This window comes from Numida meleagris, chromosome 10, assembly GCF_002078875.1.
Source record: "Numida meleagris isolate 19003 breed g44 Domestic line chromosome 10, NumMel1.0, whole genome shotgun sequence".
Lineage (NCBI taxonomy): Eukaryota > Metazoa > Chordata > Aves > Galliformes > Numididae > Numida > Numida meleagris.
Genome location: NC_034418.1, coordinates 4635732 through 4658374, shown reverse-complemented (window position 1 = coordinate 4658374; position 22643 = coordinate 4635732). Strand labels below are relative to the sequence as shown.

General features: G+C 38.1%; 1 long non-coding RNA gene across 4 annotated transcripts in view; it reads right to left on the bottom strand.

Annotated features, from left to right (window-relative positions):
- The window catches only part of LOC110404546, a 94026-nt gene that overhangs the window by 17611 nt on the left and 53772 nt on the right, over positions 1-22643 (bottom strand). For 2 of the 4 annotated variants that reach the window (XR_002442308.1, XR_002442310.1), the window contains 2 exons: positions 8484-8542; positions 7670-8351 (listed from right to left, as the gene is read on the bottom strand). The exons of 1 other annotated variant lie outside the window; for it this stretch is intronic. This is a non-coding gene — a long non-coding RNA (uncharacterized LOC110404546). Of the gene's footprint in view, positions 1-7669; positions 8352-8483; positions 8543-13258; positions 14156-22643 lie in introns of those variants that run through there. One more of the 4 variants, XR_002442309.1, reaches the window with a different exon arrangement.

The following is a 22643-nucleotide window of genomic DNA, read 5'->3' as shown; positions in this document are numbered from 1 at the left end:
ACATTATTCCACACGGACTACTCAAAATGCCAGTCCACCACTGGTTCCCTCAGCCTGTTAGCTTCCTTTCCAGAATATCCTCAGTTCCTCTCACCCAGGTCTGATCCAACTCTTCATGAAATCAGCAAAAAGATTCTTACCATTTTGAAAACAGGCTGACCATGAAACTAACTGCTCATGAGTACATAGCATGATAATGTAAGGTGATCAGATTGATAGATCACTGAATGGCTTTTGTTGCAATGTTATTAACAATTTATTTTTTAAAAAATCTGTTATTTTCCCATAGCCTGAGTGGTCCTTCCACACCAACCCTAATAAGAAGCCAAAGTAAATATAATTAGACTGTTAAAAACTTTCATTACATTTAATTTAGGAATCTGACAGGAGAGAATTTTAAATCCATTTCCACCAAAATTAAAACCACGCTGCAGAGCTAATCCTAGAAGTGTCCATTGTAGTGTAATTTCGGTCCTTCTGAAGTGACAGATTGGAATCTCAACAACAACAACAAACTGTGATGAAACATTTTCGGATACTGTACTTGCTACCAAACAGATCAAGTCAATTGGCAGAGATGAGTTCACTTGATTTGATAGTGATTGCAATCTTATCATCTGCACTAATTATCCGAACATGAATGGGTTCCATGAGCACTAATACAGTTTCAAAGGCATTCAACAGCAACGCCTCAGGTTGTAGGGGGAGAGGAGGAAAGGAAGAAAAATAAAAGTGGAAGAGCAACTGTGCTTGTGCCATGATTATCAGTGTACGCTGGAACACATGTAGAAACTTTTCACAATTATGAAGGCTGCTCTGAAAGTAATGCCTCCGCTTTTTTTGTTACTTTGGCCCACAACATCAGAGGTGGATGTTGGTGGTGTGGGATTAGAGTCTAAACCTTCCCACCAATATCCCATTACATTTTGTTGCTGTGTGACAGATGGCAGCAGAGGGGCAGACTGACATAACTGTGTCTGACGTGAAAAAGTGAATAAAGCAAAGGTGTGTCAATGAATTCCTCCATGTGGAAAAAATGGCACCCATTCACATCCATCAACACTTGCTGAATGTTTATGGAGACCCAACAGTGGATTTTAGAACAGGGAGGCAGTAGGTGGTACATCCCAGCAAAGATGCTGTCATAGCAGCTGTGAAACAGTGGGTCACCTCCACTAGTGCAGACTTTCACGAGTGCAGTACGCAGGCTCATGTTCCTTGCTGTCAAAGACGTGTAACTAATGGTGGTGACTACGTTGAAAAATAGTGTTTTGTAGCTGAGAATTTGATCTATCAAAGAGTGTTATTGTGCTCTTTGTATCATTGTAGCTTCCATGGCAATAAGACAGATTACTTTCAGAGCAACCTACGTAGTTGACCAGTCATAGCTGTCACTGGGAAACTGAATAAGTTTTCAGACTACCTGTGTTTGACACCTGCTCAGATAGAGTGATTCTTACTGGAACAGGACTGTCACAGTTTAAATCATTATCAAAAAAAAAAACACCCTCAAAGCAACGCCCTTATTATACATGATTATCTGGAAATAGTTGTATGCAAAAAGCAAACAGCAATGGTAAGCTGAACTTTCTGAATGATATTGCTCATTTTAGAGGATAATGATATCCCCTAAGTAACTTATCTGTACCCAGAAGAAACAAATATTTTGCTACCATTTACTCTTACATTGCAGTTTTTCTGATAAACAGAAGAGTGTGATAAAATATTGCTTAATCTCTACATTCACATTATTTTATGTATGGCAGTAAAATGTCAGGGTTCTAGTTAGTGGAATAGGTGAGGTCCTTCTTTCAAAGAATATATTTCCTGTGCATTTAGGATTGTCAGTATGACTGTTACTAAAATAAACAAACACTTAGACCAGCAACTGAAATAATGCTTTCTTAGAGGCCAGAGTGATTTCATTCTTTGTACTGATATAAGTGACTTCACAAGGTGCAAAGCACAGAAGATTTAGCATTTTAGTGGGATTTGTCTACATGTAAGCATAAGAATGCTGCCTACTGTATCTGCAGTGAGAAAGAATTCATTGAAAATAATTTTATACAGATGTTTGCTTACAGGCAAGTAAGCCTAAGAGACTAGAATGAAACAGTGATACAGATCAGACTTGTCAAAATCTAATTTAACAGCTTTTGATCAGAAAGCAGATGACAACTGATGACTTTATACAAGCTGTCCTGAAATTCATCATTAGACGCTAAATAAAGGACAAAAGGAATATTTCCAGAAATACAGCGCACACTCTCAAAACCTTCAGTTTTAACAGTGATGTTTTTTTAGTATTTTCAGTCTTCCTTACTTATAATTTCAACAAATTAGCAAAAAAAAAACTTTCTAATTCTCTTGGAACAGATCCTGAATTAAATAAGCCTTTTCCCTGGCTCCTGGTCTCTACATATAGTATATTTTAAATGCCAATCCATCACTGATATCATCAAATTCAGAGTATTCATTGTATGATTCATTACTAATGAAAGTTAATTTTACACATTTCTTAAAAAAAGAAGAAAAAGAAAGATGCTTTTAGCTGCTCTTTTTTTTCCTAAGTGATAATAAGTTTTCAATAACCCACATACCTTTTCCCTATTCCACCACACATATTGGAAGGCGTGGAGAAAGTGGAACAGAAATTCAAGTTGCACCCAGAATACACTAGCTATTAAAGAATCTACCAATTAAACATTGATTTGCCTTACAAATATGGTCCACAAAGCTACAGAACTAATAAACTTACCCCCCAAAAAGACAATATTGACTCCACTGGCTGAAAGTGGCTTGAGAGAAAAACAAATGGCATTTCAGAGGTGAGAAACAGAGAAAAGAACACAAACACGTTTGTTTTCTATGTTTCACCATTTCCAACGATAATCCTGATGCCAGAGTTGACTAGTCAACTAGCTATTAGCAAGCTGAAAGCAATTTTAGCTATTTTCAGTATATGATAAACTAGTGACTCAAAATGCCAGTTTGAGAGTAATCATAGAATCGCAGAATATCCTGAGTTGGAAGTGACGAATTTCAGCAGTTTCAGAATGAATCCTACAGTATATTATAGATGTCATAACAATCCCACTCTCTCCAGAAGTTAGTAGTCATGGAATATATCGCACAGTTTGACAAGCAAATCTCTCAACAAGATCAACGTTTATTTCCTATGACCTACAAAGCAACTCTTATCACAACAAATGGAGCAAGCCCAGCACATCTCAACATAAAGACAGATTGAGACAAATCTATCTACATTACAGAACCTCAGAGGACTATCAAAGTAAGCTAAAGATATATGTACTCTCTCAACGCAAGATTTTAAAATCCATCTTAACTCAAACTAGTATGTTCACTGCTAGGCAAGAAAAAAGACTCTAATATGCCAGGAACTAATTAGGAAATATAAGATCCAAGGTGTTACATTCCATGTATTGTACTAAGTAGTGTTCTAATAGCAAGATACGGTCAACTGTAATTTTTGCCAGAAGTAACCAAGGAAACCACTTAGCTGAGCACATAGACAGGGGGAGGTAGCAAAGGAAATGGACTCGCATCCAAATTCAGAAAAAACTTGGAAAGCTAGCTGCAGCAAGCCTCCAAAAGATGCAGCTGTTTGGAGAAAGCTTATACATATTTATTGAAACTTTTTTGGTCTAAAAATCACAGTGAAGACAGAGCAGATTCTCATACAGTACTGAGAACGGAATGGCAGCCACGGGTCATGAGACAGTGGTGTTGCAGTAATTCATACTGTCAGCATTCATGTTTCACTAACTCTTGAAACTTCGATAAGTCTTGTTTACAAGGACACTAAGGCAAGTAGTCTGAAATAGCTGGCAATTATGTCTATGCTACTGTGCAGGATCAGCTTTTTGAGAGGTTGCAAACATAGCAAGCATTCACTTATGCACCAACCCAGAGACTGCCAAGAACTGGCTCACTGTGTTCTGCCAGGTGTCATGGTGACCCACTGGGTTGCATGATCTCATAGATCATACCTCCAGTAGGAGGCTTCAGTTGCCATTATATGAGATTTCTGCCTCAGATGGATGTGATCTTGAGAGAAGCCTCAAGAAGATTTTAAATATAGAGCTGCTAAGCTGAGACTGGTCAGAAAGCCCTTAAGCAGTGGCAAGTGCAGGAGAGCTTTCTGTTTGCAGCAGTGCATTGCCATCTTTCTTGGAATTGCAGCACACTCTTAACCTTGTGAATTAAAGCTGTAGAAGCTTACTTAAAGTAATCTTGAAAACTGTCTGGAAACTTTGCTGTTGCAGAGCATATGTATCATTAAAATATGATCCAAATTCTTTAAAATCAAGACACGCAAAATCCCCTTTAGAATTTTGTCTACGTTTTGCAGAGCATTAACTGCTACTAGCTCATTTGCAAGGTATAAATTACTAGTTTTATTTCAGAGAATTGCAGATAGTGCCTATATCCATCCATGCTCCAGTACCACTACTGACAATTCAGAATATTTGATTATTTTCCATAGGAATTTAAGTATGTCTAGATAAAAGAATCACTTAAAAAGCAGGCATGCATTCAACTCTTACTAAAACCAATGAGCATTTGGCATTTATCTGCCTTTAGAAAGATCAAGGTCATCTTGGATTATCACGATTTTTTTTTCTTTTTTTTCCATAAAGAGGACTAATATACAGTTTACGACAGAACCAGCACACAGTGTTGAAGATTTTCTTAGTGTTAACTACAGTGCTTTTTTGGGCAATGTTTTCCTTACATTACCATTATCATTTTACTATTTATTCACTCTATAAAATTATTTAAAACTTTAAGCTTGCTGAGTTCGTTCATCTCTAAGCATATAAATAATAAATACACTGGTGGCAGAATATTGACTGCAACACTCTTTAAATGTTATTGTGTCTTTTTGGTAATGAGTAATTAAATGAGCCATTGTATGATTGGCTGTACCATAATTAGGTTTTGGTTGGTTGTGGGATTTTTTTTTCCTTTAAAAAAATAAAACTAGATTAGAGTACTGCAGCTGTATTGGAATAGAGAGGGGAAAGAGGGATGTCTCCATGAAAATTCACAAGCAGAGGGAACACTTTTCTACAAGTTAAAACCCAGCTGCACTGCTTATTTGCCAAAACATTGGAGGTTTTTTCCTTCTAAAAAATAAATAAATAACACTTTGTTTTACAGCCATATGTGAACATGTCCCAACTTCTATCTGCTTGATAGTCTGGAATGGGATACTACCTTCTCTCTACATTTATCTATTTAGATGAAGTGGAAAAAAAAGTCAAATCACAACAAAGATGGAGTGGAAATCAGTGTGGATCTGTGTAATTCAAGGGACAGTGCCACAGACAGGAAGAGAAAGAGTGATGTAGCAGAAGAAAAATGAAGATGGCTGCAAATATATTTCTAGAGGAGAAGGGGAAAGACACTGAGATTGCTCATTTTTTGGCTTAATGAATAAATCATTTTTGTTTCCTCCCCCCTTATGCACCTGCTGCTTTGAAAAGCCCCTTCCACAACCAACAACTGAACAGCAAATGCTGCACAATGACTTGAATGTTGCTGGAGCTATGCCAGCAAAAATTACCACTCTTCAACCAAGATAAACATCATATTACTTCATTACCCTTTTAAAGCATATGCAAATTAAATCCATTATTCTTTTCTCTTACAGAAATGAAGTTCCTTTGGCTGGAATTCAACAGCTCCCTTTGTCATCGTTGACCATGAATGGATGAACTTCATGTAGATGATGCCCATTTCCCATCTTTGAATCAAACATTAATACCATTTGACAGTAATAAATAACATTTATCACAATAGGGATCTACTAATGATTTTCCCACTAAGCTGGCTCATCAGAACCTATCAGCTGACAACTGCATAAATGAGATTAGCATAACAGCTGCCTATGACAAATGTATCTAAATCATTTTAATGCCAGCTAGCTCTTTGATCTCCCTATCATGTTGTTGCCAAAACTAAATCCATTTCTTCAAGATACATGTTGTTTATTACAGATACATGTGTATATTCCACACCATTATGTACTCTAGAGATTTCAGTAATTAAAAGAATTAAAAATACTGATTGGATACTGCCACTATAATGTAAACTTGCAACTCTGCACTTCAGAATAGCATTCCACTGCCTGCTTAATCCCCTCCTCTCTCTCCAGATTGCAGAATTCAGTGTTTAATAGCTGCATGTTTCTCTGACACAAAATACATGTTTTAATGTAAATATATGTATTAACTTCTCTTTGTGAGTATTCCTTACAGCAGCATCATTTTCACACAATTTAAGCTAATTCCCAGTAATATAGGAGTTGGCTCCAGGCACGTATCAAAGCAACGAGTCATTGTGCGTGTTTGTATGAATGCAAGACTGACAAAGAAAATCTCACTGGTAATGCAGTGTATTCATGTTGTGACTGTTATTAAAGGGCTGCCGATGAGATTGTCATACAAACTCATGACAACAGACTTCAGACTAAAACCAATGACAATAGCTCTTGTTGCACTTCCATAACAACACTTCTAAAAGCATCTCACTAACTTCCAAGTACTGCTCAGCAGAAAGCCAATGCGCTCCTCATTACCTAAATTCAGATTATCAGAGTTCTTTAGGGCCTTGAGGATACAGATGGCTTCCCTGATGTCGAACACACACACAAGAAAAGATGTACTTAGGTACTGCAGGGAATCCCTGTCAGATTCACAGCCCTTAGATTAGCCCATGATATTTCAGAAACCAAGAAGGACGTAACACAGCATAGGATTAAAAAGAACAAACAAAAAAAAACCACCAGGAAAACATCAGAAACTAAGTTTTCCCCAATATGTTTTTGGAATATTTAATTGTAACTTACAGAAATATTTAACTTCTTAAATATTTCACATAAAAATAAATATGTCCATTTGTATCTGTTGGCACATATACATTTCTAAAAAAAATTATACTTACTCCCCGATTTTTAACCATTTGTGAGCCACCAACCTGCTGAAACATGCAGAAGGATCTCAAATGTTTGGATTAAGCTTTGGTGACTTCCCACATCAAGTAACTTCAGGCATGCCTATGCTTGAGTGCCCCTTAAGGCCCAGCCCTGTGTGCCCCGTCTCTGGACTGCGCATCTTCACCTGCAGCACGTTTGTTTTGGAGTTCATTGGAGACATTTGTATGTTTTCCCATCTGTGTTTTCAGGCAACTTCTAAACAGAAGTAATCATGGCTATTTATACATAAACCATCTTAATGGCTACCCTGTGAATAACACAGACTAGGTATCTGTGCTGCGCTTAAAGTTAAAACGCATAGGCATTTATACCACAGCTAAGTAAATTCTGCAACATGAGTCTTTTAACTTCTACTGAAAACCAAGCCAGAAATATTGAGTGGCACCAGAGCTCAGCTTTTATAGAAGCAGCACCAGTTCACAGTGGAAAAGGTTTCTTTTAGAAACATTAATTTTGAAAAGTTTGAAGTATTTTGCATAAGCATGGAAAACACGCAAGTATGGGAACTAATGAGATTGCAGACTCAGAACTGTTAACAGTATTCCAGTTACAGAGCTCTGTAGTAAATATCTTGTTTTTAATGCTGTTAAATTCACAAGCACTTTGTTCTTACTTGCATTTCAATTAAAATTCATGGGATGTTTTCTCCACATATTTTTCACGTCTGTCTGCATTTTCCATATCAGACAAATTTCTGGCCATTTATTTTTCATGTAAAATGAACAGAATGCATGGTCTTTTGTCCAAGCCTTTTGTTTTCTGAAGCAGGCCATTTTTCATGGATGAAACTGAGGTACACACTTGCAGTTTTGACAGCATTTCTTATCATTCCCTCCAGTTAGCGTTGTCACCTTTCATTATTTAATTTTGAAGCACAAGGAAGGCTGATTTATATCCATGAAGTATAATTACAGGCAGATGGAGGGCTTGGAAAGTAGAAACACTGAATTAGGGCTGTGGTAAGTGCCTGTAAGCTTCCTGTGAGAAGTCCTCTCTGTGCCACCAGCTAAAAACAAAAACCCTAACAATTTAAACTAAATGAATCCATGCTGTTGTAGGTGCTGAGTTAATGAAAGTGAATGCACAACTAATAAAGTGCATTGGCTGTGGTTGCAACGTAATTTAAGATGCTTTCAAGTACAAATGATGAAATGTGTTTGTATTAATCAAAATAATCTATGAATGCGCCCATGGTCGAAAAGGCTTTTTTCTTGCTTCAAACCTCCACTTCTCTTGAAATCATTTTGACACAAGTCCACTCTGCATTTTGAAGAGAGAAGCGCTTTCTGCAGTTCTTTCATATGATAATGTACAGTATATTTTCAGCTGCCTGTTTTAAAGTTTAAACAAATGGAAGGCTTATTAAGAAGATATCATAATTACATGCAGTTATTTTACTAGCTCTTATCTGAAGCAAAAGCAAGCAATTAGTTGAGAACATAAATTCATTCAAGATGCTTACTGAACTTGAGGGAATAGACCAGCAGGAGAAAATAGGCCCATTTCACTGCTTCATCTTTCCTGTAGAAAGAGAGCAAGCTGATTCTAGCAAGTTTAGCACCACCTACAAAAGAGTTCTTACACTTGAAAAATTAACTACAATTTCAGAAGGCTTTAAGACTCTTTAGCAAATAGCTACAACTACAAAAAAAGGTACCTCAATAGTCCAGGATGGAGAACAGCTACTCTGACAAACAATAAAAAGTTACTATATTAATAGATATGCAAAACATCTATCCCATGCAGCCAGCAGTTCAGTTCTCGCCAGCAGAAACTGAATCACAGAAACACAGAATTGTAGGGGTAGGAAGTGACCTATGGAGGTCATCTAGTCCAACCTCTCTGTTAAAGCAGGTTCCCTATAGTAGGTTGCAAGTGTCCAGATGGGTTTTGAATATCTCTAGAGAAGGAGACTCCACAGCTTCCCTGGACAGCCTGTCCCTGTGCTCTGTCATCCTCAAAGCGAAGTTCGACCTCATTTCCAGTTCGTGCCTATTACCCCTTGTCCTGCTACTGACCTCCACCAAAAAAACCTGGCCCCCTACATTTCACTCCCACTCATTAGATATTAATAAGTATTGATCAGATTCCCCCTTAGTCTTCACTTCTGCAGGCTGAACAGTCCCAGATCCCTCAGCCTTTCCTTGTAAGGGAGATGCTCCAGGCCCCTAACCATTTTTGTGGCCCTACTCTGGACTCTCCCCAGCAGTTTCCTGCCTTTCTCGAACTGACGAGCCCAGCACTGGACCCAGTGCTCCAGACGTGGCCTCACCAGAAGCAGAGCAGAGGGGGAGGATCACCTCTCTTTAACTGCTGACCACACTCTTTTTACCGCGCGTCTGAATACCATCAGCCTTCTTGACCATGACGGCACACTGATGGCTCACAGTCCACCAGAGCACCTAGCTTCTTCTCTGCAGAGCCCCTTTCCAGTAGGTAGCCTGCTGCTTCCTTGAAATACCGTTTTACTTTCAAATTATGGATCACTGAAAAAGTAATCACTAATAAATCAAAACAATGAGATTGGTTCTTCATTCTAAACGCAGGCACCAGATGGAAAATATTATGACCACTATTAGTGCTTATTCTATTTTCTCTGCTTTAAGCATTCAACTCTCTCGAGTGCTGATCGCCACACTCCACCACCCCCAAACAAGGAAAATATTTTATGCATGTTAAACATTAAGGACGAGTAGTTGTACAGGAGACCATAGAGCCCTTCATGAGTTTTAAGATTAAGCACCTGCTTAAAAGTGTTAGCATATAAGTGGGGGCCTCAGCCCCAGAGCTGCCACTTCAGCTGTCACAACAGTGGTGACATGCACCACGACAGGAGCCCCAACCACAGTGAAAGCTCTGCCCAGAGGGAATTCCTCTGAGTAGGCAGCTGTCCAGGTTTGAGATCACAAGGACTTGGTGAAGGTGCTGCCCTCACAGGAGAAGGAGCTAAAGAGGGCAGAAGGGAACAGGAGGAACGGGCAATGACCAGGTTCCTCAGACACTGCTTCACTGCCTAGTTCTAACACGATGCCTAGGGCACTGGCATTTCTGTTAAAGGTACAACGTGGGGACTCAGGGACAGAGCAGGAGTAAGAAATGACGTATTCCAGAATGAATGGAATCTTTTGCTGGAGTTCCTCTGAGATATCAGGTTCAGTATATAGGGAGCTCAAAGTGTTCAGTTTTTAAAATCCCGGTAAAATAAACTAGAGATCGTACGTAATGGGTTACCTCCTATCCTAGCTTTAATTATTATATTCCAGACTGATCATTCAAATCAGTTAAAAATACTAAGAAACATGCATACACAAAAACATTCACTTCTCCCTTTTTGTTAATAACCAAGAAAAAAATGAAAGAGCATTGAAAACAGTCCAAGATTTTTCCACTTTTACACTCAGAACATTGCATAGAAGTTTGTCACATATTTCAGACAAAAAGTGCAAATCCTCTTTCTCTAGAATGAATAGACTTTTTATGCTGGAATTTTTTAATGTTTTCCAAACTACTAGAGAAACAACTGTTTTTCTAGCAGAAGCACTTGGCAAGCATAAAGGCAGAGTAATACTTCATCTTTCTGTAGCTGTCTTCACTTGCAAATCTCAGTAGTATTAATTCATTTTGGAGAAACACTAATGATATTTTTTTTCCCTCTTGTCATCGATTGGGCTCGGAATATTTCTTTTAATGAATGCGACATAATTCATGCACAGTCACTACTGAACCTAGCAAATTCTTAATTAGTGACAATTTTGCACCTGCTGTTATGGGTAGATGCTGTTCTCTTTAATTTAACTCAATACCTTGATTATTCATTGGAAACTGCAGGAGATGCCGATTATCTTACATGTTTCTTTAAAAGAGCATAGCAGTTCCAGCTGGATAAATACAGAAAAACCATTTTCAAGAATTTTCCAGCAATCAAAACACCAACTCAGAAATGTACACATTGTGCCACTGCATTCATGAACATCACCCTCAGGGAGATAATGGTATTTCATATGCCGAAAAGTAAACACAATGGTGAGTTTGACCATATTTTTAAGCTAAACTGCTAAGTGCAGTTGGAAGAATTACGTGTTTTCTACAAGAGATAATCCTGTTGGAACATGTATCTGTCTCCAGTATCAAAGCCTACTACAAAGATACCTGAAGCATGAAACACAGCTATCATGCAGTAGCTTAGAAAGGACTTTGTGACTGGAGGAAGGGACCTGTTGCAGGTAGAACTGAGCACAGTGCTGCTGAATATCCGTGTACTCACAGCTGCTCAAGTTTCTTCTTCCTTCTATATTCTACAGTGCTCAAAGTATTAAATACCTAGATCACCCTGAAAGTAACGCCTCCTATTTATTTATTACAGTCACCATCATGGGCTATGCATTACCACCAGCAATTAACAAGAACTTACGCGCCACACTAGTAAATCTGCACTAAGGGAGGTGAACCAGGCACTCTCACCACCAGTCAAACACACCACCCGCTGCCTCACTGTGCTCACATCCACTGTTTGGTCTCCATAAATGTTCTGTAAGCATCAATGAATGTCAATGAGCACAATTTCTTCCACATGGAGGGATTCAGTGACACACCTTTGCTGCATCCACACTTCCAGGTCGATGCCATTTTGTCAGACTGCCCCTCTGCTGCCATCTGTCGCACGGCAACACAAAAAAATATTAATGGGAAGGTTCAACTTCTACTGCCATACCACCAACATCCGCCTTGATGCTGTGGGCCAGCATAATAAACTAGGCACTGAATAAACTAGGAGCATATTAAACATTCGGAGCAGCCCTTGTATATCTGAGTTCTGAAACATGTTTTCATTCTCTAAATGCATCTCCCAGTAGGCCTACTAGTTTTTCCCACTAGAACCCTAAAATCAGCACTTCTAAATAAAGAGGGAAGATGAAAGTTGCAAAAAAAGCTTAATGTACCAAAATAAATCCTCTGCTACCCATCAGTGTTTCACAGATCCAGAAAGTCAGCAAGCTAGCAAACTTTCTGCACTGATACTACAAGAAAGAAGAGTGCATTTCAATCAGCACTGATGGGCCTGCTTTGTCCTCCAGGACTCTGCTCACAAGAAAGGCTGGCATGTGATGCTTTTTAAGTCAGTCCCGGATTAGCTATTAAATACACAGAATATCACGTTTGAACTCTGAAATATTTTCAATTATGCCTTACACTCCAGCATTCAAGGCACCAGAAACCATAAATAGGCAACTATTAGCTGTGGATTCCACCTATCATCAATAACCAGGGTCAAGAAATCCCTGTTCAGTCTTTTGGTTTTAAAATCAATTCCTTCCTTCTTCTTGAGGTGAAAACTATCACATGGTATTATTAAATAATTGTTTTGTTTCCACCGTGTGTGTGTGTGTGTGTGTGTGTGTGCGCGTGTGTGTGTGTGTTCGTGCGGATTGGGGGGGTGGGGAAAAAGAGGGAAAAATCAGCAAGGATAGGGGGATAGGGTAGTGGGAGAGTTTGGAACTGCTCTAGAGCTTATCATTCAACAAACTAGCAGCCTGGCCAATAGTCATCAGAAATTATTTTACCATTAGCTAAAGAGAAACAAAACAAACAACCACACATGTTTATGACTTGAGCTCCTCACACTGAGAATCCCACGCTCCCCACATTTCCCTAGAAAATATTCAAAATTATCAGCACCATCAACTTGAACAGTATCTTGCTGAAAACAAATGAAGTCGTCTCACTGATGTTCATATCTAGTTTCTGCATCCCGAAATACTGCAGTACAATCAACACAGGCTAGAAAGAGATTCTGGATCACTTTCATACAAACCAATCACAAGCTTGTCTATTCTTTTCTGAATTCTACGATCCCCAGCCAGAGTCCATCAATAGTCTGCAATTTAGTTGGTTCAATGCATGTCATTTTAGTTACTCTCAGAGAAAATATAATCTAAATATTTTAAATCATGATCCTGTCATCTCAACCGCAACCAAGCAGGAGGAAAAAAGTTAAAAAGCATTTTCAGCTTACTTGATATGGCTGATAGATACATAATATATATAATCAAAAAAGGAATAAGGTGCTTACTTGGAAAACAGTATGATCTGAGTACTACTTAAATGTAAGTTTATTCTAGTTGTTACTGGATAGCTTTGGTTTTGGGGTTATTTGCTTGTTGCTTTTTTTTCCCCCTTGTAATTAAAATTCATACAGCAGATCTCAGTTTCTCTTCACCTATCCCCCAAATAAAGCAACAACCAACCTGGCACTAATAGGATTGTTTTTCCATCTCAACAAGAAAATCATACACGTATACTGAAATGGTTTCAGCTGCACTATTTTGCCTCTCCCCTTTTGCAGGAATATAAACATATCCTTCAAAAAATAGGTAAAAAAACTCTACAGACATAGTGTCAGAGCCAAAAATACAGGAACAAGTAAATCTGATTATTTTCCTGACTCAGTCTATATACTCACAATGCAGTTAATTACTCCCTAGATAACTGGCATTACAATTAAAGAAGCCGAATTCACTAGTAGAATAATCATAGAAAATACTTTCACTTCATAATTATTCAGATACAATGGGAATTAGACAATGAAGAGTTACATATCCAATGATTCCTTTTAATACTAAGCAAATCTATTTAGTGAGATACAGAACTAACAGCATGCACAAGCATTCCATGATCTTTCTTACAAGTTATCAATTTTGTGATCTCAGAGTTGGGAAGATTACATACTTCTTGAACAGTTCATAGCGTCAAAGGCAAAAAGGGACACTGCTCAGGGCAGTAAGCTAGTACTGGGAACTGAATCTGGGCCATCGTAATCCTCTGCTACATTAACCAGAATTCCATCTCTCATATGACAGTACAGTTATATAACAGCAAACTGAATTTGCCCTGAACAGCTGAGTTTGTCTTGCAGGTAGTCAATGCAACCTTCAAGTGCCATCAAGATACACACAGTGTACGCTAGAGCTACAGAGGAGTTTCTTTACATCGAATGCATTTGCGTAAAGAGGCACCCATCCTGTGTTTATCTCACAGCTAGAGTAACGTTGAGTTGGACATGCAGACTAGGACCCTGACAGTTGCTCCTGACAGCTCACGTTCCTCAGTAGCCTTTGCATCAACCAAATCCTCCTGCTGGTAAGGAAGCAAAGCCACAGCATGAGATTTCCTCGAGCATTTTCAAAGATCAAGCTACGTCAAGAATCTCAGATTAACAATCCCTACATACACATTTCTGTTTACGAAGATAATGGTTTCATCTAAAAGAAAGCCTTTTCTTTGACAAAAAAACACACATGTACTACAATCAGGTTTTTCAGATAGTCATAATACCCGTTACAGTAACTGTGCTTGAAGATTTTTACATGTTTCCTCAGAACAGCATTTTGGATCTTAAAATATAACAGAACACTATGAAAAAGGAACTATGCATACATAACATCAATTTAATAACTGCCCTTGGTAGCAGGTTGTGCCTGCATGCTGGCTCAGCGTTAGGAATTCAAGTGTCACATGGAAAATAAATTTGCATTCTTGAGTATTCAGTTTCAGTGGGTGACTACAATGAACACAGACACAGTGAATACAAAAGAAAACACTGGAAAATGAGGCACTTGCTCTTCAAGCTTCTAATAAATCTACTTAGAAGTGTTTTCTGCTGACTCAAGGATTGCTGATGTGGATTAGAATCCAGTTTTAGTACACACCAAAAAAGCAACGAGTGTCAAGATGCTAGTATTTAATCTCACTGTTTCTGATCTAGTCCATAAAAGGTTGGAAAGGATTAAGAGACTCCTCAAGACATGCAGAAAACACCATCTTTGCTGCTGTAATGCAGCCATGAATGTCCTCACAAGGAATGTTTTATCCATTTTCAACCATGTAAACATGTGTCAATTGTTCAAACCTGTGGGAGAAAAACAAGCTGCTTCTCCCCTTCATCTGTTGTTCAGAAAGTTGCTGCTTTGTCTTTAGAGCTCTGCTGATACTGCTTTCAGCAAGTCAGTACTCCATTGTTATAGCCTCTCTTTTCATATATGCCTCTGGGGACTGAAAGGATGGTGCAGATGGTAAACAAACATGCTTTATAGTTTTTGAGCTTAGACTGAGAAATTCAGACTTGTTTTTCATTTCTAGAGTGCAACTAAGCAAAGAGATTACTCAAATTTATAATCATCTGGTTCTCTGCTCTGTGCAACTCTCCTACGTTTGCACTGTCTAGCACACACTTCTCAGTGTTAGAAAGTTAACTGGCAAGATTTAAAAATTCATTACGTACCTAAATATAATCAGGCTTTTTCATTCTGCTTAACGTTGTATATGTACAAGCCAAAGCTTTAAGGAAATTAATTTATAGAACTTGAAACTTTACCTCATATTTCCTACTTATGTATGGTGCATGATATATGCATATAACTGAATTAGCATGCGCCAGTCCGGTTCATAACTTGAACAAAGGCAAAACAGACATATGCTTCCTTCATTGCACCCTGAAGCTAGATCTCCATCTGCTGATTAGTGACAAGATGCTATTCTCAGTCTTATCAGCAGTCTAGATCATCTTCAAAGGCAATGAATGACAACTTGTTTCAATTCTACTAAGAACTACCCACATATCTGACCAACAGAGATCTAAACAGCACCATGTAATTAGAAAGAAACAGGTTTTGGCAAAGTACATTTTACAGAAAGATATTGCAACGAAACATGAAAGATCTCCAGTTGTTAAAACTATCATTTACATAAGCGTAAGTTACTTCTAAAATGCGTTACATATTTGATATTTGCTATGTGGTGTAATGAGAACGACCAAACTCAGAGTCCACAGTGATGGAACTAAAGATGCCAGGTGAATCCACCAAGTCAGAACTATTAAAAACTACACTAGCTACACACAGTTGCACACTCAAGCTGCAAGTCAAAAATTTACTCTGAAGAATAAGTCTATTTCCTGCAGATATCACCACTTAAGCTAGGATGTTAGGATCCTTGTATGTCAGACACAACTGATGACTGAATAGTATTTCCTACTATTATTAGATAGTGGAACGTGACACTTGAGCAAAACTATCTTCACCAATTCTTACTGACTGATCACTGGTGGAAGATTCCATATTTTGGAGCAGTGAGGAAACTTGAAAGATCCAATTTCTGCTTGGAGAATAAGCAGCAAGGCTGAAGTCTCTAATCATGAATTTATACCATACCTAAAAAGAAAGAACCTGGACCTCTTTTTCATATTATTCAGAATAATGCGAAACTAACCCTGTCAAATAGCTCACACTACAACTTTAAATAATAATCTCGTACATTATGTTGTTAAAGTAGCTTGATCCACTGGGAGATTGGTACTAGATCTGCTACCACCATGAAAGATTTCACTTTCACCCACCTCACCTGCCTTTCTCACAAATCTGTCATTACAATGCAAGGGAAACAACATGGCATTTCACATTACATTAAATATGTCTTAGAGCAACAAATTCCTAAAAAGATTTCAGCTAACTTCTTTGATCTGGAAATGCAGTGTAATAATGAGATCCATTATTGAGAAACATTCACAAATGTGATGTGCAGCAGGTTAATAACCCTAGATTTTCTATTTTAGAATGTAAAGGGGACACAGCCACAGCATTTATCCAGCTTACAGAAATAAGGGGCATTTGGTGAAAAGAATTAAAAGCGTATTCTACACATAATATACATACTCCTGTACAGTGAAATAGCTGGGTCTGGAGCCCAGACTCCCAGGAGCCTACATACCACAACTGAAGGTAATTTCTCCAGCACCTCTAGTTTGCAACAGAATGTTGCCTATTTTTCACTGTACAGAATTTCTCCACAAGCCAATGGAGACTACAATTTTGTACACAGTCGCTCACCATCCAAAGTTGATCATATCACTCAATTTACACAGCTTTTTGCTTATAAGGACTTTCTTATCCCATACCCAGGTATTTGAGAAGTGTTTTCAGATTTCTAAATGTCCAGAACAAACTCCTTTTATTCAGTCTGGGCATTGGAGTACTCTTGTGTGGAAAAAATGGTAAGGTTTTCACTGTACTATTGTTAGCTTTCATCTTATATTTATCACCATGTCTTCAGTTTCATCTCTAAATTACAGACCTAGGACTTTCTGATAGGTACAATTGCTGCTGCTCAGTTTACTGCCTCCCATCAGTCCTTGATTGCTTCATGACTTTTATTCATCACAGCTTCAATTTATTCCTTGTGCAGAGTGACCAGAGGCCAGAAAAAAAAAGGGAAAAAAAGCAGCAAGAGATTGCTGTAGTTAACTCTTTCAGGAAGTAAAGAATGGCAATGTATATATAAATACATCTAAACCTTCTTTTAGAGGTGGTAACAGCTGAATAAGTAGTACATTAAAATTAACTGAGTTACTTTTCTCTGACGTGTTGTTTTGCAAACATTCATAGTCCATTTGGACCTGTTATAAAACTTGCCTTACTTTAAGACTGAACAGAAATTCATTACATTTCTGCCCATCTATTCCCGCAAGGGTTATACCTGCATCAACATATTTTTATAATACATTTATACAGGCTGAAACCAATCCTCCAACTTTATAAAACTCTGCTGAAAGGCAAGCCACCATCTTAGCACTACTTGAACAGAAGATCCAGGAGAACCCAAGAACAGGGCAGCATTCTATACCTCTTCACATCCTTCCTTGCATAGTTGTCATGAGTGGATGAAGCTTTTTTTTTTTCAGAACTCTTGTGCAGTGTGCACAAGTTGATGGAGTGCATAATTTCTTAATGATGCCACCATAACTGAATGCTCTGAGATGTCCATAGACCAGAGTTATCCCCCGTGCAGCTACCCATCTCCTCATTCCAGTTTAACCCACAGGAAAAAGATTTGTCTGACTGGTTCCGCAGAACCAAATGACTCAGACACAGTGGATTCTCTGGAAGGCAGAGCGATGAAAGCTGTCTAAAAATCTTCATACTAGACATGACAGAACAACCTAATATAAGTCAAAAATTTAAAAGATGAAAGCATCTTTGACAAGGGAGTCAGGGCCTTTGTACTTGTCCAAAATATCTCTATTTCTGAGATTCTGAGAGGTCTGGACCTCTCAGGTTCTTGTCTTCAGATCATGTGAAGTATTGCCCACTGAAGTAAAGCTCATAACTGCCATGCACAACTAAAAGATTTGAGTTATGCCTTAATGTAGCAGTACTAAGTACAAAATATTACATCACTTCATGCATCTCAAAACTGAAATTTACTTATATCTGCCATGGTAACTATGCATTAAAAACATTAAACATGAGAGTACATTTGCAACAAGCTGGTAAGCTGATTAGAATGTGTAGTGTATATGCAGTGCCTCTTCTCAACTAATAAAAACTCCAAATCAATTTATTTCATTACCCTGGGCTAACAGCAGTGATGTAGCAGGAGCTGCCCTTTGTTACGCAGTTTCCTACGAAAGATGAATCTTTTAATGGCCATGTAAATAGCTCACAAGCCATGAAAATTACAACGCCAAGCAGACATCACCTGTATAAACATCATAATGAGGAAAATAAAATGAAAACTAAAACAAGTTTCACAATTCTACAAACAGTACAGAAATAAGTGTCAATACACTGGGCCACATTACTTATTCCCAAGAAACAGATATTGTTTACCTTTAAATTGTTTAAAAGCTCCATTCAGGTATTACACCATCAGCAACATGTTTATTTTTAGAGGGACACGGAGAACTCTTCCTAAGAATTTGAACTCTCTGCTACTCCAAAGTTAGAACAATCATGTTACTGTGAACTTAACCTTATTAGAGCTACTACCAAACACTGTATTTTGGATATCTAACCTTCACTAGGATGGAGCTTTTTCAAAGGGATACTAAGCAATGCTAACTATAGGTCCTCTGCACTTTACAGAGCTGTGTAATGAGAAGAGTTCATGAACAGCGTTCACTTCAAAAATCACTGATTTCCAAGTGCTGTCAACTGACTGACCTCAGGTAAATTCTAATTTCTAATACGCGATCTGAGAGTTCACACATTAAAAGCTCTTATTCCTACTCAATTCACTCTGAAAAAGACAACCTTGCAGAGACCCCAGTGTGCCCAGTGTTTAGGAGCATGTCAAGGCAGCAAACGCAGGCCCTGTCCTTCTGGGTAAATCACACGATCACTGAAGACTTGCTCAGTGCTCACTGAGCACAAAGAGAAGGCATCAGCTAGCTGCTTCAATTAGTTCATCTCACACCAACTCATGCTGCCAGAAGAACAAGAGACTACAAAGGTGTATACAAATTAAGCAGGTATGAATCCAGCTGCCTTCAGAAACAGCAAAGTGTAAAGTTTCTCTGGTTTGCAGACATAGCAAAGCCCTTCTCACCTTTCTTAAAAGGGAACTTGCAGATCAGGCATGCACACAGATGTTACTCAAAAGCCAGCAAGTTAGAAAACAAGACATGAAAACTTAAGGGGAAAATCACCTCCCTCCCTCACTCCTCTGGCCACTCCTCTGTTGATGTAGTCCATGATAATGTTGGTCTTCTGGGCTGCAAGTGCACACTGCTGGCTCACATTAAGTTGTTTTGTTTTTTTTTTTTATCTACTAGGATCCCTAAATCTTTCTCAGCAGGGCTGCTCTCAATGAGTTTTCTCTCAGTCTGTATGCATATCTGGAATTGCCCTGACACAAGTGCCACACCTCACACTTGGCCTTGTTGAACCTCATCAAATTCACATGGGTTCACTTTTCAAGTCTCTCTAGGTCCTTCTGGATAGCAGAACTTTCTTCTGTTGTGTCAACTGCACCACACAGCTTGGTGTCATCAGCAAACCTGCTGAGGGTGCACTCCATCCCATCATTCATGTCAGTGACAAAGATGTTAAAGAGGGCCTAAGATGGACCCTTGGTGGACCCCTCGTGACCATCTCCACCTGGTCACTGCCCTTGGGCTGTGGCCTTACAAGAACATCCAAGGTTGTGAAGTACACAGACATACTGATTGCTGGATAGAAATATTCTTGGAATGATAAAGAAATTATTTACCTTACACTTGAATACCTCAGAAAGAAAATTAGATACATTAGAATATCATCACTACCCAAACCAGGAATCCTGTATATATTTTTTTCAGTTTTACTTGCGTTGAAGTGCTCCCAATGCTTGCTTACATTTGCCTGATTTCAGGTAGAACCTGAATAATGCATCTACAAAACACATTTATTAGTATTTTACACTTATTATTTGGACTTCTATTAAAAACAATATTTAAAAGTGCACTGGTTCTACTCCTATAGAAGAATTGGTAGCAATTATTTTCTGTCCAGCTTACCTTTAGTTCTAGTCAGATGTGTGAAAAGGGGACAAAGGTAACAAAGGTAACTAACAGAGGTTATTTTAATAGCAGAGAAATCATTTCATGATTGATCATTATACATATCATATTGCAGCATGAGATCATACATAATACCAGCATGAGAGAACCTGTAATAGCAATATGAGGGCACTGCTCAGGGATTTCATGTGTGGAGCGAATAACTGTAATGAAAAAGGTGAAAAAAATCGTGGAAAAGAGCCACAATTAGAGATACCTTTTGAAATGGAAGAATAAAGGCTCAGAAAGTGGTATATTTAAGTACTTTTAAATGTGTTTGAAACTTTTATATCCTGATCAAGTCTCAGTTTTTAATGAGACACCACAGATGAAAAGGGGACAGAAATAATTTTGAACGAACAATCAGGGGAGTACTTGAAAATCAGGAACATTTGAGGGGGTTTAGGGAAAAGCATTTAACAGAACTCTTTGCTACAAAGGTTGAAAATGGCTCTCACATTTAATATTACTGTTGAAATAGCTGTAATTTCATCTATATCTTTCATACAAAACCTGTGCAAAGAAAGTGGTATTGATCTAAAATCACAATTTAGCTAAAATGCATACATCTCACTAGAAATACTTGCACAATATTTGCTTTCAATTCATTTACTGTCATAAGAAAGTGCCAGAATTACTTGTAGCAATTATACAGCAGATACTACAATTTCATGTTACTGTGAAATAACACAGTACTGTACCTATTTATCAGTTCATCTTCAAGTGTTGTCCTACTTATTTGCTGCATGGAAATTGTGGCTTAGAAAAAATATGGGCATGTACTATGTCTATAGGCGTTTCATTTGAAGTATGCCTTGCCTTCATCAGAATACAGTAGAAGCATGAATTGCATAATCTACAATTCATATAAGGCAAAGGGCATCTCGGGAAGGTATTTCAATAGCAAACTGAGCTGGAAGAAAATGTTTCAGTCCAATTCACAAAAATGAAGAGATATCGCTTCAACCTGCGTATTTCAGTGCTCCATGAGCAAGAATGGATGGGACAGTTTTACAGATATAACAATAAACCTACCAGTAAGAAATAAATTCACAAATGCTAAGAATCCAAAACCATCTCTTTTGCATTATTTATCTACAAATTTTGAAAGATCTGTGCTCTTTGCTATTTTGCCCTACTGTGAAGTGGGGTATCTCCAAGAAAAGTTCTCCACAGACCTCAAGAACTTAAAAGAACTTAGTAACAGGGCTGAAAGCTTTACTGGAATATAAGGAGCAATTCCAAGTGGTGATATCCAGCACTGTTCATGGTGCCACAAGTAACTAAAAAAAATAAAATCAAGTGTGATAGAAGAAAAATAGTACTTCACCTCAGGTCAAAAAAAACACTGTCACATTTAAGTCCATAAATATAATCCCTTCTTTTCCATAAACAGCTCATCTTGCAAATTCCATAAAGTACCAAAAGCAGTCAAGTATAAGAAGTGAAAATCAGTAATATATCAGAAAATAATTCTGAGGAATTGATTGATCTCCCTCATGTATTATCTGTATGTTGATTTGTAGATTTCACGTGTTAAAGTCTTGCTGGTAAAGGTAATGTTCCCAACTTCTTAAAATTATCTCATTGCCAGAAAACTTGATGCAAATATGACAACTATTGCAAAACAGGGATCTTCTGCCCCGACACCACAAGTCTACTTTAATATGTCACAGAGATCAAATCTGGTTTGTTTGTCAGATCAGTATCTTTGGAACACTTGCTCCTCTCTAAGGTTCAGAAATGAATGCCTAGACCTATGCAGTTTGTTACAGAGAAAATTCTCTGCTTTTCAGTAGATGATTTAGCAATATGGTTTCAAAGCATAAAAGAAAATGGATCAATAGTAAATATTTTCTGGCTTTCTCTTCTTGAGAACTGATTTACTATACAGATTCTTCAAATATTCTATATTTGTGCCATATTTAAATTAGCCATTATTTCTGTTCCCAGTATGCTGAAATGGTGCCCTACCTACCTTGACAAAACGCATTCAACACCCATTAGAAGCACAGATTGTGACGTTCAGCCTGCATTTACTGCTCTGTTGTCTTCCCGTAAATCCTTCTGTAAGCTAGCAGTTGCCACTTTTCACTGAAAAGTGTTAGTTTAATGCATCTCTGGTTTGATCAGTTACAAGACACTGAGACAGAAGTCTCACTCCCTACCACAGCTACACTGCCAAATGTGCTACCGGATCATCAGCACAGAATTTAACTACTAATTTATGATACATAACTTCAACTCACTACA